Source organism: Palaemon carinicauda, chromosome 39, assembly GCF_036898095.1.
Source record: "Palaemon carinicauda isolate YSFRI2023 chromosome 39, ASM3689809v2, whole genome shotgun sequence".
NCBI classification, from domain to species: Eukaryota; Metazoa; Arthropoda; class Malacostraca; order Decapoda; family Palaemonidae; genus Palaemon; species Palaemon carinicauda.
Window position 1 is genome coordinate 9,100,711 of NC_090763.1, and position 10,000 is coordinate 9,110,710.

The window sequence follows — 10,000 nt, forward strand, 5'->3', positions numbered from 1 at the left end:
AGTCATTAGTTTGGTCTCTGTTTTATACGTGTTTTGATAATGGGTGAAGATTTTCAGTTTCATGATTGTGTGTCTGTATGAGTGGGGGTATTCAGTCATTAGTTTGGTCTCTGTTTTATACGTGTTTTGATAATGGGTGAAGATTTTCAGTTTCATGATTGTGTGTCTGTATGAGTGGGGGTATTCAGTCATTAGTTTGGTCTCTGTTTTATATGTGTTTTGATAATGGGTGAAGATTTCTGTTTCATGATTGTGTGTCTGTATGAGTGGGGGTATTCAGTCATTAGTTTGGTCTCTGTTTTATACGTGTTTTGATAATGGGTGAAGATTTTCAGTTTCATGATTGTGTGTCTGTATGAGTGGGGGTATTCAGTCATTAGTTTGGTCTCTGTTTTATACGTGTTTTGATAATGGGTGAAGATTTTCAGTTTCATGATTGTGTGTCTGTATGAGTGGGGGTATTCAGTCATTAGTTTGGTCTCTGTTTTATATGTGTTTTGATAATGGGTGAAGATTTCTGTTTCATGATTGTGTGTCTGTATGAGTGGGGGTATTCAGTCATTAGTTTGGTCTCTGTTTTATATGTGTTTTGATAATGGGTGAAGATTTCTGTTTCACGATTGTGTGTCTGTATGAGTGGGAGTATTCAGTCATTAGTTTGGTCTCTGTTTTATACGTGTTTTGATAATGAGTGAAGATTTTCAGTTTCATGATTGTGTGTCTGTATGAGTGGGGGTATTCAGTCATTAGTTTGGTCTCTGTTTTATACGTGTTTTGATAAAGGAGGAAGATTTTCAGTTTCATGATTGTGTGTCTGTATGAGTGGGGGTATTCAGTCATTAGTTTGGTCTCTGTTTTATATGTGTTTTGATAATGGGTGAAGATTTCTGTTTCATGATTGTGTGTCTGTATGAGTGGGGGGTATTCAGTCATTAGTTTGGTCTCTGTTTTATATGTGTTTTGATAAAGGAGGAAGATATGTTTCACGATTGTGTGTCTGTATGAGTGGGAGTATTCAGTCATTAGTTTGGTCTCTGTTTTATACGTGTTTTGATAATGGGTGAAGATTTTCAGTTTCATGATTGTGTGTCTGTATGAGTGGGGGTATTCAGTCATTAGTTTGGTCTCTGTTTTATACGTGTTTTGATAATGGGTGAAGATTTTCAGTTTCATGATTGTGTGTCTGTATGAGTGGGGGTATTCAGTCATTAGTTTGGTCTCTGTTTTTTATGTGTTTTGATAAGGGAGGAAGATATGTTTCACGATTGTGTGTTTGGTCTCTGTTTTATACGTGTTTTGATAATGGGTGAAGATTTTCAGTTTCATGATTGTGTGTCTGTATGAGTGGGGGTATTCAGTCATTAGTTTGGTCTCTGTTTTATACGTGTTTTGATAATGGGTGAAGATTTTCAGTTTCATGATTGTGTGTCTGTATGAGTGGGGGGTATTCAGTCATTAGTTTGGTCTCTGTTTTATATGTGTTTTGATAATGGGTGAAGATTTCTGTTTCATGATTGTGTGTCTGTATGAGTGGGGGTATTCAGTCATTAGTTTGGTCTCTGTTTTATATGTGTTTTGATAATGGGTGAAGATTTCTGTTTCATGATTGTGTGTCTGTATGAGTGGGGGTATTCAGTCATTAGTTTGGTCTCTGTTTTATATGTGTTTTGATAAAGGAGGAAGATATGTTTCACGATTGTGTCTGTATGAGTGGGAGTATTCAGTCATTAGTTTGGTCTCTGTTTTATACGTGTTTTGATAATGGGTGAAGATTTTCAGTTTCATGATTGTGTGTCTGTATGAGTGGGGGTATTCAGTCATTAGTTTGGTCTCTGTTTTATATGTGTTTTGATAATGGTTGAAGATTTCTGTTTCATGATTGTGTGTCTGTATGAGTGGGGGTATTCAGTCATTAGTTTGGTCTCTGTTTTATATGTGTTTTGATAATGGGTGTAGATTTCTGTTTCACGATTGTGTGTCTGTATGAGTGGGAGTATTCAGTCATTAGTTTGGTCTCTGTTTTATACGTGTTTTGATAAGGGAGGAAGATATCTGTTTCATGAATGGGTGTCTGTATGAGAGGGGGTATTCAGTCATTAGTTTGGTCTCTGTTTTATACGTGTTTTGATAAGGGGTGAAGATGTCTGTTTCACGAATGTGTGTCTGTATGAGTGGGGATATTCAGTCATTAGTTTGGTCTCTGTTTTATACGTGTTTTTATAAGGGGTGAAGATTTTTGTTTCACGGTTGTGTGTCTAAAACTTGTCATTATCCACGTATCCATTCATTCGTATATGTTTAGATCTGTCGTTTTCAATGTTTGTAAATAATTTTTTTCTTTATATTTTCTCTCTTATTATTGTTACTATATCAAGGTAAATTACCATCATCATTGACAAAGTGTATATAGATTCTCTCTCTCTCTCTCTCTCTCTCTCTCTCTCTCTCTCTCTCTCTCTCTCTCTCTCTCTCTCTCTCTGTATGTATATACATATATAGGTATATATATATATATATATATATATATATATATATATATATATATATATATATGTGAATATATAGATGTATACAGTATACTATATATATATATATATATATATATATATATATATATATATATATATATGTGTGTGTGTGTTTGTGTGTGCATATATATATATATATGTATATATATATATATGTGTGTGTGTGTGTATATATATAGGAGTATATATATATATATATATATATATATATATATATATATATATATATATATATGTATATATAGGAGTATATAATATATATATATATATATATATATATATATATATATATATGTATATATATATATATATATATATATACTGTATATATATAATATATATACATATATATATATATATATATATATATAAATATATATATATATATATATATATATATATACATACGTATATATATAACGAGAATAAATATAGCAATGTAAATGATATTTAAAAGACTTTATTCTATCCACTTGGCCACTTGATCTGTGGCCCTTTCAAGTGGTTCCCACTCGAATCCATTCGGGGTAATAACCCTAATGCATGAACTGGAGTCATGAACACTCTTCAAATATTGGGTCAACGCTTATGTTCACACGAAGTCAGCTACTGCTGCCCCCCCCCCCCCCCCCCACCCCTCACCTCCAGCTCCTCAGCTCGGATGCTTATGAAATAAATAACACATTAAAGAATTTGATCTCTCTCTCTCTCTCTCTCTCTCTCTCTCTCTCTCTCTCTCTCTCTCTCTCTCTCTCTCTCTCTCTCTGAGTAGCCTAGTATTTATCTCAGTTAATTCCAAATCTTTTGTATTAATTGACATTTGAAATGCTTTCTCCACAATCATTATAGTTCCAGTTTCCCCCAAGCTCTGGGATATAATGCAGTACAGACTATTTATTCGATCACAAAATATGTCTCTCTCTCTCTCTCTCTCTCTCTCCTCTCTCTCTCTCTCTCTCTCTCTCTCTCTCTCTCTCTCTCTCTCTCTCTCTCTGAGTAGCCTAGTATTTATCTAAGATAGTTCCAAATATTTTGTATTAAATGACATTTGAAACGTTTTATCCACAATCATTATAGTTCCAGTTTCCCCCAAGCTATGGAATATAATACAGTACAGACTATTTATTCGATTACAAAATCTCTCTCTCTCTCTATCTCTCTCTCTCTCTCTCTCTCTCTCTCTCTCTCTCTCTCTCTCTCTCTCTCTCTCTCTCTCTGAGTAGCCTAGTATTTATCTAAGATAGTTCCAAATATTTTGTATTAAATGACATTTGAAATGTTTTATCTACAATCATTATAATTCTAGTTTCCCCCAGGCTATGGAATATAAGACAGTACAGACTATTTATTCGATGATAACATATGTCTCTCTCTCTCTCTCTCTCTCTCTCTCTCTCTCTCTCTCTCTCTCTCTCTCTCTCTCTCTCCCTCCCTTCGTTAGGACTAAGAGTAGGCTAGTATATATCGATGATAGTTCCAAATCTATTGGATTAATTGTCATTTGAAACGTTTCATCCACAATTATTATAGTTCCAGTTTCGCCCAAGCTATGGAGTATGAGACAGTACAGTACAGACTATTTATTCGATTATAACATATTCTCTCTCTCTCTCTCTCTCTCTCTCTCTCTCTCTCTCTCTCTCTCTCTCTCTCTCTCTCTCTCTTTCGTAGTGCCTAAATTAGTAAATAAGGTACCACATTCGAGTCTCGGACAGGACGTGGTAGAACAGATGAGCGAGTTCCTAAACAAATGAGAATACTCTGTGGACCCAAGCATCTCTTTATGTACAGTTGGACGCAAGAGACCCTGGTACACCTGCCTCCAAATATTGTACCCTATCACACCCTTACTCCGCGGTGATTAATAAAAAAAGATAGTGTAGGGAAAGCTGACAGATTGGACTAAACATAGGGACTTGCCACCATGCAGTAATGGGGTAGGTGGGTGCACTTTCTCAGAATGAGGTGTACCATGAACTGCTGTATCCAACTGTACCTAGTTATTAGCCGACCGTTGCTGATCGCAGACTGTATGACGAAAGAAATAGATTAAGAGAGAAAAAATTATACGTGAGTTTCTCTCTTCGTTATATTACTTGTATTCAACGAAAGTAAAATTAGGAGAGGCACAGTGAAGTAATCTAATTCAAAAGATATTCTCTCTTTTGAATGTAATGTGCCACCCGTGTGTCACACGAGCGTACATAGTAACGATATTTCTCATTTGTATATTATCCTTTGCATCTTCGCTCTCCCCTCGCACTGACAGCAACTTGTATTAGCGTGTCTGCCTATTTCATTGTTAACTGTTATATTTTCGTTACCATACTTGTATACAACGAAAGTAAAATTAGGAGAGGCACAGTGAAGTAATCTAATTCAAGAGATATTCTATCTCTTAGATGTAAGTAAATGAATTGCTATAATAAAGTCCAAGATATATATCCCAATATCGATCACAATAGTACCTAACGTTTACTGTAAAAAATAAACTGTTGTACGTATTGGACAGACGTCCATACTTAATAGAAAATGTAGACGTCTATTTACTTCTTGAAAGATTGGAAATGATGGAAAATGATGAAATAAGAAGAATGGCAGGCATAGTAAAGATTACAGAGGTGATAAGAGTATCACGACTGAGATGGTGCGGACACGTGTAGAGGATGGAAGGTAGGGAGGGAGTGATGGGGGCTTAGGAAGAACCTGTTAAGGGGAGAGAATCAAGAGGGAGACAGAGAATTATATGGCGAGATAAGGTGAAGGATGATACGGAGAGAAGAGGTTTGGTGGAAGAGGAGGTCTGTGATAGAAGACATCGGAGAGGATGCATCAGGCAACCGACCCCTTAATGTCCTTTTACAGAACTTACTACCCCTCAAGTTATTCTCACGTGTTGCTCTTCTCTATCTTTTTACTAGTGCTGAATAATCTTCTCGAGGTCTTTCCTATAACCTAGTAGTCTCTTCTACTATCCATAATAATAATAATAATAATGATAATAATAGTAATAATAATAATAATAATAATAATAATAATATTATTCGCCAGTTATATTTCCATATTCCCAAATTCTTTCCCTAATTATCAATGTTCCATCTCACTTCCATTGATGGGATTTGTACTACAAATCTCACAGTTTCTGCATCCGCAGCTTCTCTCTTTTCATTCAAAAAATTTTGCAGAGATCTTGCTGCCTTCCTTGGTACCTCAATTATATCATACATATTACAGTTTAAGTTCATACTAACTTTGGTAGTCTGTGATATTCTTAAGGTGTAACATGACAGCGTATACTTAAGCAAACGTCAGAGAGAGTAAACGTGTTGAAGAATTTTTCCCTTTACACTCGTATCTCCTTTAAGTCATTTGCTTTTACAATTCATTTTGCAAAAAGATTTACAAGGCTGATAATGCAAGTGATATTCTTATGGTGTAACATGACAGAGTGTACTCAAGAAAACGTCAGAGAGAGCAAACGTGTTGAAGTTTTTTCCTATACACTCGTATCTCCTTAGCCGCCATTTGCTTTTACAAGTGAAGTTAGGGCAAAAGAAAAAGCATTATATTTGGTTTGTCGTAGATGCGCAGCGCATCCCGTTGCGCAAATATTATTTCAGTCTGTTTCTTATAGTCTTTATTTGAGTTATACAGAATGTATTATGTTTATGTACAATTATTGATGGCCATACTATAGAGAAACAGATATGCGCGACTATACAAAATACTAAAGATATTTTATTTCGTCATTCATGTTTTTCTTTTGCCAATTAACGTAAGTTTATTAAATTCATTTTAAAATACGTTTGTCTTTTGCCAATGAACGTAAGTTTATTAAATTCATTTTAAAATACGTTTGTCTTTTGCCAATTAACGTAAGTTTATAAAAGTAATTTTAAAACAAGATGTGTATGACTGATAATGCTAGTAACTCCTTTAGACTCGAATTCTACCCCATCGTCGAAAATGAAAATAGACGATAGGGATTGACTCGACCCTATTTGCAAAATTCATGTTTTTCTTTGGCCAATGAACGTAAGTTTATTAAATTCATTTTAAAACAGGATTTCCATGACTGATAATGCTACACTCCTTCAAACTCGAATTCGACCCTATCGTCGAAAATGAAAATAGACAGGGATTAACTCACTCTCATTTGCATAATTAACAAAATAAAAATAAAGCCTGATTTCCATATCGACTGAACGTGAGTTAGACCGACGTGACCATCTCCAGTGGAGTGGGATGGAGACCCCGAAGTCTCTCCAACGTTGAATCCTTAATGAGGATTGCCGGGCGATCCGATGTCCGGAGGATTTATCACTCTTTCTTAATGAATAGGCTTCGCTTTAATGCTCCGGGGGACGGAGACGGCATGCCGCACATACGATCTCGAGCTGTGCAAATTGAAAGACAAATGGCTGGATGACAATTGATATTGGACGGCCATTGACTTCGTTGTCTTTTCTTGACTTCTCTCTTACCTTTTCCATTTTATCTCTTTTTAAGTATGATTTTATATTCTCAATCACGGAGCGATTGAAAGTCATAAGATTTCTTTATTGTAGATTTCTTTTTATATAGATTTTCCTTGTTTTTATCATTTGGAGAATACAATTTATAATAGGACTTTGTGTTTTAATTAGAAGTCATAATATTTTTTTATCATGATTGTTTTTAATGATTTTCCTTGTTTTCAATATTTGGAAAATCTAATTTGTAATAGGATTTTGTGTTTTAATTAGAAGTCATAACATTTCTTTATCATGATTTTTTTTTATAGATTTTCCTTGTTTTCATCATTTGCAAAATCCAATTTATTAATAGGATTTTGTGTTTTGATTATGATAGTAATTAATTTACGTCTTTATACTAGAGAACTATTGTTACCATCACATTAAACAGCTTTATGTATTATTTCTTCAGATGCGTCCATACTTAATCGGCTTCAGTATTTCTGAGGACATATCATTAAAGTCTCTCTCTCTCTCTCTCTCTCTCTCTCTCTCTCTCTCTCTCTCTCTCTCTCTCTCTCTCTCTCTCTCTCTACTGAGATTTATTTGTCGAATACGCCAGTGAAGATGACTTGATATTCTCAATTTCATTCATTTGGTATTCCCTGTATTACAAAGATAAATTTTGCATATGATGCTGAAATACAAATATCTTTGTGATGTTATTGTTATTGTTATTACTTGCTAAGCTATAACCCTAGTTGGAAAAGCAGGATGCTATAAGCCCAGGGGCCCCAACAGGGAAAATAGCCCAGTGAGGAGAGGGAACAAGGAAAAATAAGATATTTTTAAAACAGTAACAACATTAAAATCATTATTTCTTATATAAACTATAAAAACTTAATAAAACAAGAGGAAGAGAAATAAGATAGAAGATTGTGCCCGAGCGTTCCCTCAAGCAAGAGAACTCTAACCCAAGACAGTGGAAGTAGAATGATAGAAAAAGTTATATACGTTTTTGTGGACTACACCTGAAGCGAATACAAATTTCTTGGTTTCTTTATGTAATTTAAAATATCTTCAAGGTTTGTATTTTAAGAATTTTAAACAGGATATATACGTGAAATGAAAACATTGTTATTTTCAATATTTGATGCAGGAGAACAGGAGATACTCGCACATGCTTTTTCAGAACCATCCAAAACTTTATAACCCAAAATAGGAAGTTCATCAATAACCCAAAACGAGAAAGTCATCAATAATACAAAACCAAGATTCATTAATAACCCAAAATGAGAAAGTCATCAATAATACAAAACCAAGATTCATTAATAACCCAAAACGAGAAAGTCATCAATAATATAAAACCAAGATTCATTAATAAACCAAAGCGAGAAAGTCATCAATAATACAAAACCAAGAATCATTAATAACCCAAAACGAGAAAGTCATCAATAATACAAAACCAAGATTCATTAATAAACCAAAGCGAGAAAGTCATCAATAATACAAAACCAAGAATCATTAATAACCCAAAACGAGAAAGTCATCAATAATACAAAACCAAGATTCATTAATAAGCCAAAACGAGAAATTCACAAAAAATCCAAAACGAGAAATTCATCAATAACCCAAAACGAGAAATTCAAAAATAACCCAAACTCCAACATCATGCACATATTGAATCTCCTTCCTTAGCTGTCACTTGTTTAACCAGACTCGAGAATCAAATCAAATATCCTTTAACTAAGGACAATATACTCCTGTCTCTTGGTTTTAAAAAATCCTCTATACAGTACATAATATGTTTACTCTGCCCTCAGCTTCACAGTTATTAAATTACGTAAGCTGCCTTTGGGGACTTAAACTTCTGATATCTGTAGGTGCAATTTCCTAAAAGCAAAAGGGTGAGAAAACTGACGCAGATAATTTAAAGGCCGCTCATGAATGGCTGAGGCAAGGGACAGTGACGTGGCTCTGGTTGGCAGGACAATGCCCTAGAGACTGATCAGCAGCCAGGCCCTCTTGCAATCTAAGCAAGGGACAGTGACGTTGCCCTGGTTAGCAGGACAATATCCTGGAGACTGATCAGCGCCCAGGCTCCCTTGCAATTTAAGCAAGGGACAGTGAAATTGTTCAGGCTAGCAGGGCAATGCCCTAGAGACTGGTCAGCGACCAGGCCCCCTGGCTATCCAAGTTAGGTCCTGGAGAACCAAGCAATGGCTGCTGATGACTCAGCAGGTGGACATATAAGCTCGCCCAAAGGCTAACAAGGATGGTTAGGTTGCAGAAACTACAAGAAACTATCAAGCTTGAGTATACTCTAACCCTAGGCCGGTAGATCGGCAGGTAGGGACGTTTCCAATAGGGGAATAGAAGTTGTTAAAGAAGGTAAATTTTCACCATCACCGCTAAAATCATAACAAACCAGAAGGAAAATTCCTTTTGTTACAAGGTGCATCATAATCATTTTTCTTTATTCTTTTTTCTTTTAATATTTCTCGAGTCCAGAAAATTCACAATTAACAACTAAGTTTAATTAATTGAATTTGGCATTAATGATAAACGTAAAGGCCATTTTCAAATACCAATTATCCACTAAGTTTAATTAATTTTAGAAAATAAGGCTATTTAAGAATCATAAAGCAAATAACTACTTTCTTCTTGGCACGCGTAGATGAGACTCTTTAGCTATGGTAAGCAGCTCTTCTAGAAGAAGGACAATACTATTGTTCTCTAGTCTTGGGTAGTGTCATAACCTCTGTACCATGGTCTTCCACTGTCTCAGGTTAGAGATCTCTTGCTTGAGGGTACACTCGAGCACACTATTCTATCTTATATCTCTTCCTCTTGCTTTGTTAAAGTTTTTATAGTTTATATAGAATTGTTGTTACTCTTCTTAGAATATTTTATTTTCCATTTTTCCTTTCCTCACTAGGCTATTTTCCCTGTTGGAGCCCTAGGGCTTATAGAATCCTGCTTTTCCAACTAGGGTTATAGATTAGTAAGTATTAATAA

At 35.0% G+C, this 10,000-nt stretch overlaps 1 protein-coding gene across 1 annotated transcript in view; it reads left to right on the forward strand.

The window, feature by feature from the left end:
• LOC137631491 (limbic system-associated membrane protein-like) overlaps positions 1-10,000 on the forward strand; it is a 124,478-nt gene that overhangs the window by 94,565 nt on the left and 19,913 nt on the right. The window lies entirely within an intron of this gene.